The following is a 7,702-nucleotide window of genomic DNA, read 5'->3' as shown; positions in this document are numbered from 1 at the left end:
ATATTTCAGAGTTTTAAGATATAGTGAAGTTTCTGTACCTAGCCGTGGTGACATAAGCTGATGTCGGCAAAACAGATATGATAGGGCCGTCCAGGGATGCTCGTGCGAGTGAATCAGCCATTTCATTCAAGTGCAACCCATGATGTCCCAGGTACCCAAAGCAAACATACTTTTCATAAGTACGGAGGTACCATCGAACGAAATGTTCTTTGAATTGTTGAATTTAAAGATGCAGTTAGTGCTGTGCATACAGGTAGCGAGTCACAATAACAGCTAATGGGTCATTTCGGGGCAGTTTTCGTAATGCTAATGTAATCGCTAATAATTCTGCCTGAAATATAGGTGTGAAGTCGGGAAGGCGAAGAGAGTAAGACCATTGAATAGATTCAGAGAAGGTCCCCACTGCTGCCTTCTCATTGCACACAGAAGCGTCCGCAGCTATTACATTGTCAGTGGTTAGCTGGTGTAGGTGGCCGTGTAGGATATTAATTAAATCTCGCCTTGGTAATAGTTTAGCATGATTTGGAAATATGTCATCGAACTCAATTTTGAGGTCTGTTAAGGCATCACTTGAATGGTAAACATGGCGTAGGGACACATCCAATTTTTGTACCTGTGCTTGTACGAATAATACCTGAAGACTGTGAAATCTCGACCACGATACTTGGAGAAACTCAGACGGTTCAGTTATAAATATATATTGCGTACGTCTTTTTAAATAGTCATAAATTTTTAAAAATGTCTGAACCCTAAGTATGCGGAATCTGCAATCTAGGGTGGGTATATGAGCTTCCTGATATAAAAGAGCGTTGGCAACAAATCTAGGTAGCCCAAGGCATGACCGCAGAGCTGCTCTTTCTAAAAGTATCAGAGGCTTAATTTTGTAGGCGGCGCCACCGGGAAATATTACGCAGCCGAATTCTAATATAGGCCGAATATACATTTTATAAATAATCAGTAAGGTGTCCCTGCGTAGTCCAGAGCGTCGGTGGCTGAGCCGGCGGAACATAGCTGCGGCTCGTTCTGCCTTTGTTTTAATATGTTCAATGTGACTACGCCAGGTGAGTTTGCCATCGTAAATGACTCCAAGGTACTTGACTTCGTCAACTTGAGGAATGATTTCCTGCCGGTATTGTAAAGATATATGCACCTGTGCAGTTAATGGGAATACTAATACCGCACTTTTGCTAATGTTTAACGACATACGTAACCCCTCTATAGCCATGTATCCAGCATTCCTAAGTAATTCTGCAACGACTGTTGTAGTGAATGTATATTATTTCCGGACGTAAAAAATGCGATATCGTCCGCATAAACATAAACACGTACTTCCGGAGACAAAGGAATTGTGCTTAGCAAAATGTTAAATAATATAGCGGAAAGAACGGAACCCTGTGGTACACCTCTTGTCTGCCTGTGTTTGGACGTCGAAATACTGTGTTGGTAAAAGTAAAACTCTCTATCTCTTATATATTCATAGATCCAAGCGGTTATATATTTAGGGAAATTCGTAGACTGAAGTTTATCGAATAGAATGCCATGTTCTACAGAGTCGTATGCTTTTGATACATCTAGCGTCACCAAAGCTGCGTTCTCTCGTTTGCGGTGAGCAAGTTTAATGCGGCTCTCTAAATCTACATGGGCGCACCATATGGAGTGCCAGGGACGAAATCCAATCTGGCAAGGACTGAGAAGGGTATCATCCTGCATACAATTTGTTATACGGCCGTGAAGAACTCTTTCTATTAATTTGACGACATTGGAAGTAAGAGGAATCAGTCTTATGTTGTCTAAGTCCAGCTGATTTTTTCTTTAATAGTGGAATAATTTTAGCTATTTTCCACTCTCATGGAATCCATGCATTTTTGAGAGAGAAATTCATTACGTTTAGGAGGTCCTGAGGCGTGTAATCAAATAAAACTTTTAGCATTCTTGTTGTAATTCTATCTGGACCGGGGGCTGACGTCGGTAACGAACTAATAATGCCTTCAAGCTCTGACGCTGTTACTGTTTCAAAGTCGTCTCCCAAGGGAGGTTTCTGTAGGCCTAACAGCAATTTGTGTTTGAAACGTTGCGCAAGTCCTTGAGCAATTTTGTCAAGTGATTCCGATACTTCTTTTATTGTTAGAACGACAGAATCGACATTCACGAGCGCCGGTATAACTTTACGAGATCGAAGAAATTTAAACAGGGCCTTCTTATTGCAAGATTTCGAAAGGTATGTGTAGTGCTTGGAATCATAATCCTCCTTAGCTTTTGAGACTGTTCGTTTAAACGTAGTAGCTATATATGTATAATCAGCCGAATTAACAGGACTTTGGTTGTATAAAAGTTTTTTCCACGCAGCTTTTCTACGTCTAAAATCTCGCTCGCAGTCAGAATTCCACCAGGCACAATATGATCCACCCTTAGTAGATTGCACAAAAAACTGAGCTTTTTTGATGACTGTTTTAAAATTGAACATAGGTTCATTGCTTTAATATCTCTCTCCATGTCCTCCTGGGCGTGTAAAGCTGATTTTAACGCATTTTAAAATTTTTCGTAATTAACAAAAGTGCGCACATTACTATGTAAACTAATCAACGGGGTAAGCAGTTCAAAAATTATAGGGAGGTGATCACTGTTAGTTCCGGAGTCTACAGTCTTCCAGGAGGTGACAGACATGCTCGAGGTAGCAAACGTAAGATCTAGGGCAGATCGCGACTGACTCCGTACGAAAGTATGTGCTCTCGAATCTAGGCAAGAGAAATTATTCGTTAAGACCCAATCCCACAAGCGTTTGCCACAAGTGTCCGTTCGGAAACCCCACGACACATGATGAGAATTAAAATCTCCCACCAGTATGATGTTCTTCTGACTGCAAGCAACAGAGGCATCCAGATAGAGGGTATCTTGCACTCCAGCGGGGAAGTACGTTTTAATTATAGAAAAAGGTGTGCAGCCAGGAAGTATTATATCCAGTGCTAAGATTTCACAGTCTGGGGACAGCTGGTATGCCTTTGGTAGCTCTATGGCAGATTTTTAATGAGACAAACAAAACTAAACCACCGCCTCGGGATAGGCGATCCAATCGAAAACATCGGAAATTTTTGAGATGAAAAGTCTGACCAGCAACAAGCCAAGTTTCCTGTAAAATAATAATATCTGGAGAATATTTAGAAATAAGATATTATAAATCTGTTGCAGCGGAAAGTATGGAACGACAGTTCCACTGAATTACTGTTAAAGTTCCTATGGTGAATAAATCCGAGCAGCAGAGACTGCTTGGTCTAAAACGCTCTCCTTTAAGAAGCCCTTCTTAGTCAGAGTCTCTCTAACGTACTTTTTTGCCTTGGAGTTGGTGGGAGAGCTAGGTTTTTTTCTCTGTCGGTGACCTTATTCGTTTAAGAGATCAGAGGTCCATATCTACATCTTGATTTTCCATCCCATCTGTGTCGGAGAGACAGATTTGGTCGACTTTCTCAGAAGTTCATGGCTTTGATGAATCGTTATTTGTGAATGTCTGCGGGGTCGATATTTCAATTGGTGGAGTCCGCGGTAGACCAGACACCGGATCCTCAATATTGGCTTTATTATTTAGTTGAAGCCACGGAACTAGTTCAGGAGGAAGTCGGTGAGATTTGACATAATGCGCTCCATTGCTTTCTCCAGCGCCTTTTCTACGGAAGCTGCCACAGCCTCAAAGATTGAGTTTTTCGTACACAGCGTTTGACGGGCCGTTATACCAGCATACCCCTGAGTCCTGATCTAAATTTCTCCAATGGCCTCACGACGAGAGCATAAATTATCGTATTATCATTATCAATTATCAATTATCAATAATTATCAATTATCAATTAACACATCAATTATTTCAAGGATTTGTACTTCTTTTGCCCTTGCAGGGCAATTAGGCTCATCTGCGGGGTGGGGACCACTGCAAAGGCAGCAGAACTCATTTCGGGAAGAACAGTCATTTGAATGATGGCCTTCTCCACAAATTCGGCATCGTGTGTTGGACATGCAGCCTTTTATGCAGTGCCCGAACCACCAGCACTTTAGACACTGAAGGACACGAGGTGATAGAGGCTGAACTCGGTATATATGTGGCCATGCCTTGATTTCCGATGGGTGGTTCATTCCAGCAAAAGTAGCAATGACTGTTTCTGTGGGTACGCGCTTATTGTCAACGACACGGCTGCAACGATACACCGAAATCACGCCTGCCGCTGAAAACATTTCCAAAATTTCTGCCGGACATAGACTTATGTCGACACCGCGGACTAGGCCTTTGGCACATGCAAGGTGATGAGGAATGACACTGCACACCGGATGTGTCGCGAGAACATCGCACTTCAGTAAATCTTGAGCACAAGCCTGGTCTGACGAGCAGCAAAGAATGCCCCCTCGGCCAAACTGTAGAACCTCGGTAATTTCTTTAAAATTGGCCGAGGCCATCCAGAGTTCGGTTTGAATTGCTTTGGGATTCTTCATGCTAATCACTCCGCCATCACTCGGAACCAAAGCCACAGGTACGCAGCTCGTCCCACTGCGTAAGAAAAGCTCTAGCGGCAAATCAGAGTTAGGAACCGAAGCCGACCAGGAGGAAGCCTCCTGGCCTGGCGATGAGAGTGACATTGCAAAGAAAGAGGAAATTACTCTGGAAGGTTAGCAGATATTGAAACAAAAGGTCAAAAATAATTACGTAAAAGAGACAGATTAAAAGAAAACCGCCAGCTACTTGACTAGAACCAGTGTTCGGGAGCTCAGGCGCCACGCCACGCCAGCGCGCTCGCTCCAAGAGGCCTAGGCTTGCCCGAAGCCTCTTGCTTTTAAAGGTGACGTTTTGCGGTTTTTTTGTCCTGACAGCAAGCGCCTGAAATCTTCTTCCCCCTGATGTTGTGCTAATTACATATGTTGATGCTTTTTACGACGCTTTGAGTGTATAAATACAGTTCTACAAACTATTGTATTTTGAATGAAATTCCTCCTGCTGTAATGCCTTATTGGCGATGCAGCTACTTAAGGAATAAATAAATAAATAAATGCTCACCCAGTGGTAACACGACAAACTAGAGAGAGCCACTTGCTGACATTTACCGACAAACTTTCGAAAAGGCGGTTATACTGTACGATCATTTGCAGACCCAACGTCACGGCACCGCGAGCAACGCGCAAACAGATATTGCCGTCACATGCCCTGCGTATAGAAGGGCGTTTTAGAAAGCTTATTCTACATCTTTGGAAGAGTCACTAGAGCACGGCGGCATAGTTGTGAACGCCAGACAACCACCGAACACTGGTTATGCCCCCGTACTGAATGCGACGTGCAGCCCAGTATAAAACATTTAGCTACTTCTACCAACAAAGGTGTTCAATCCATACTTGTTTTAACCGCCGCAATGACTGAGTGGTTATTGCGTTCTGCTTCCGAGGAGTTCGCGAATTGTATTCGCATGGAACAACTGCAATGCGACGGGCACCAATTCAGGAGAAAAAAACGCCGATATACACATAGCAGGCGCAGATTTAAAAACCACAAGTAGTCTACGAAGAAAAGCATCACCGTCTCACACCGCTCCCTCTACGGTGTCTTCATGGCGCAGGTGCGTTATGGAGTCAGCTCTAGCGCGTAATACTCCGAATCTCGGCCTTTTAATATTTCTGCGCAGCAGCAGTGGCTGCAGAAGATATTATGCAATATATCGGTAAGCAAAGCGCATTAAGAAACACTTGAACAATATACTGCCTTCGCTGCAGAAACAATCGCTCCGCACGACTCTCAGAGCGTCGTCGGGATTCGAACAAACATCCTATCACGAAGTATGCTGCAAGGTATTTCTAAAAGCAGCATCATCCCCCATAATACCTATGTGTGACACAGAGGTGTGAAGCGCAAAAGTTACAGGCATGGCCACGAAAAGTCTTTGCTAAGACATGACCGTCTCATTTATATGTAGAACGACCTCCCAAAGTAGAGCGCGAAGCATTTAAATTCATCTATAGTAAACGTTGCCACATTTCATTGTTTGTCCAAAGTACGTACCTCAATTTCCCTACAAAAAATGCAGTACGCAAACTTATCAGAATCCCCAAGCAGAAAGCAATGTGGCTGCTATTTTTTCGCACCCCCACAAATTCAGAAAGCTGAGGCAAACGTGCGACGCGGTGTGGGCTTCGCGCTAACCATTGTCCATTTCCACATTTTAACATCTTCAGTTTACCGACCTTATGCAAGTGTGACCTGGGCAGATCATGCCTATTTCTCGCACGCAAATATAACGGCGCACTTATGAGTCCGTCTGTTGGGCGCTGTCTCGAGTTACCACTTTGTACGGCGAAAAAAGGAAGGCGCCAGAACGCCGGGCACTCCATATAGTCGGAACCTGAGGGTTGATGAAAGGCGGTGTCTCTCGTCGACCCATTATCGGCTGGGTCCTCTGTTCAGGCACCGAATTGCTACTTTCCTTAGAGGTTACGGCAGCGCTCGTTGACTCTGCTGCTCTTCCGGGATCATCCTGTTGAAGATTCCTTGCGTCGTCGGTCGTCCGATCCCAGCCACAGACTTCTTGCGCTAGCGAGCCACGGCCCTCAGCCTCATTTTCTGCTTCTTTTGTGCCGTCCAAGCGTGGTGGAGTGGTGGCCTCTGCAATGGCGACACCGAAGCTGACTCGCTTTGGGTCGAGAACAATGGGCCGTTCCTGTGGCAGTGACAACAAGCGAGGCGAGTCCTGGCCAGGAGGACCGGCTCTGGAGCTAGTGGAGCCCTGATGGACGCCCTCGTGCCATCCACTGAACAGGGACACCATTTGTGCTTCATGAGCGAGTTGCCCCGATGTGGCCGTCACAGTTTGTTGGTCTGAGCCTCTGGTCCGATCGATGCCGTCAGAGGGCAACGAAAGTGGCCTCGACGAACTGAACAGGACAGCTCGGGTCGGCTCTTCCACCGAAACATCGTTTGGGCTGACTTGTTGGGCCACTGCAATGAAAACAGGCTCTCGTAAGAGAATTGTTCTCTTAAAGAGGTTTTATTATGAGGAAAAACATTATCCATACCTCAGGCGCTCGAGGAATTCACTTAAGCGAAGCTTTTATTTGTGTTTCAGAAAACGCTGTTTGTTTTTCTTTTTTTCATTTGTAGACATAGAGCTAACAAAACGCATCGCTCAATATAAACTTGTGGGCCGAATTCGCAAAGCTTTTCGTTCGTAAGTGCTTTTTTTCACTGACTGATCGCCTTCGCTAATAATATATCCTACATCACTACTGGCTGGCACGAAGGCTTTTACCGCAATAACTTTTTGTGAATGCGGGCCCTGGTGTTCGATAATACAAATCCCGTGCATAATGACGAAGGAATGTGGACGACGGAGGGAATATGGGATGACGACACTGCAACATGACGACGACGCTATGACGACGGTATATGACGACGACCTAGTGACGACGGCGACGTCAGGACAACTGGATAGACACATTGGAATGGCATAGACAGGTTGACCACGATAGAACAACAGCGCCGATATGACGACAACACAACGGCGACGACGGCATGACGAAACTGGAATGACTGCGACAGAGTGATGACCATATACCGACATGACGACGGCATTATACGACGATTACTGCAAGGCAACAATGTGTTGATGATAGTGACACTACGACAATGGAATGACTAAGCTGGAGTGACGGCGTTGGAAGGATCACGACGGCGTAACGACAG

Source organism: Dermacentor andersoni, chromosome 6, assembly GCF_023375885.2.
Source record: "Dermacentor andersoni chromosome 6, qqDerAnde1_hic_scaffold, whole genome shotgun sequence".
Classification (NCBI taxonomy): Eukaryota; Metazoa; Arthropoda; class Arachnida; order Ixodida; family Ixodidae; genus Dermacentor; species Dermacentor andersoni.
This window is presented reverse-complemented; position numbering follows the sequence as displayed.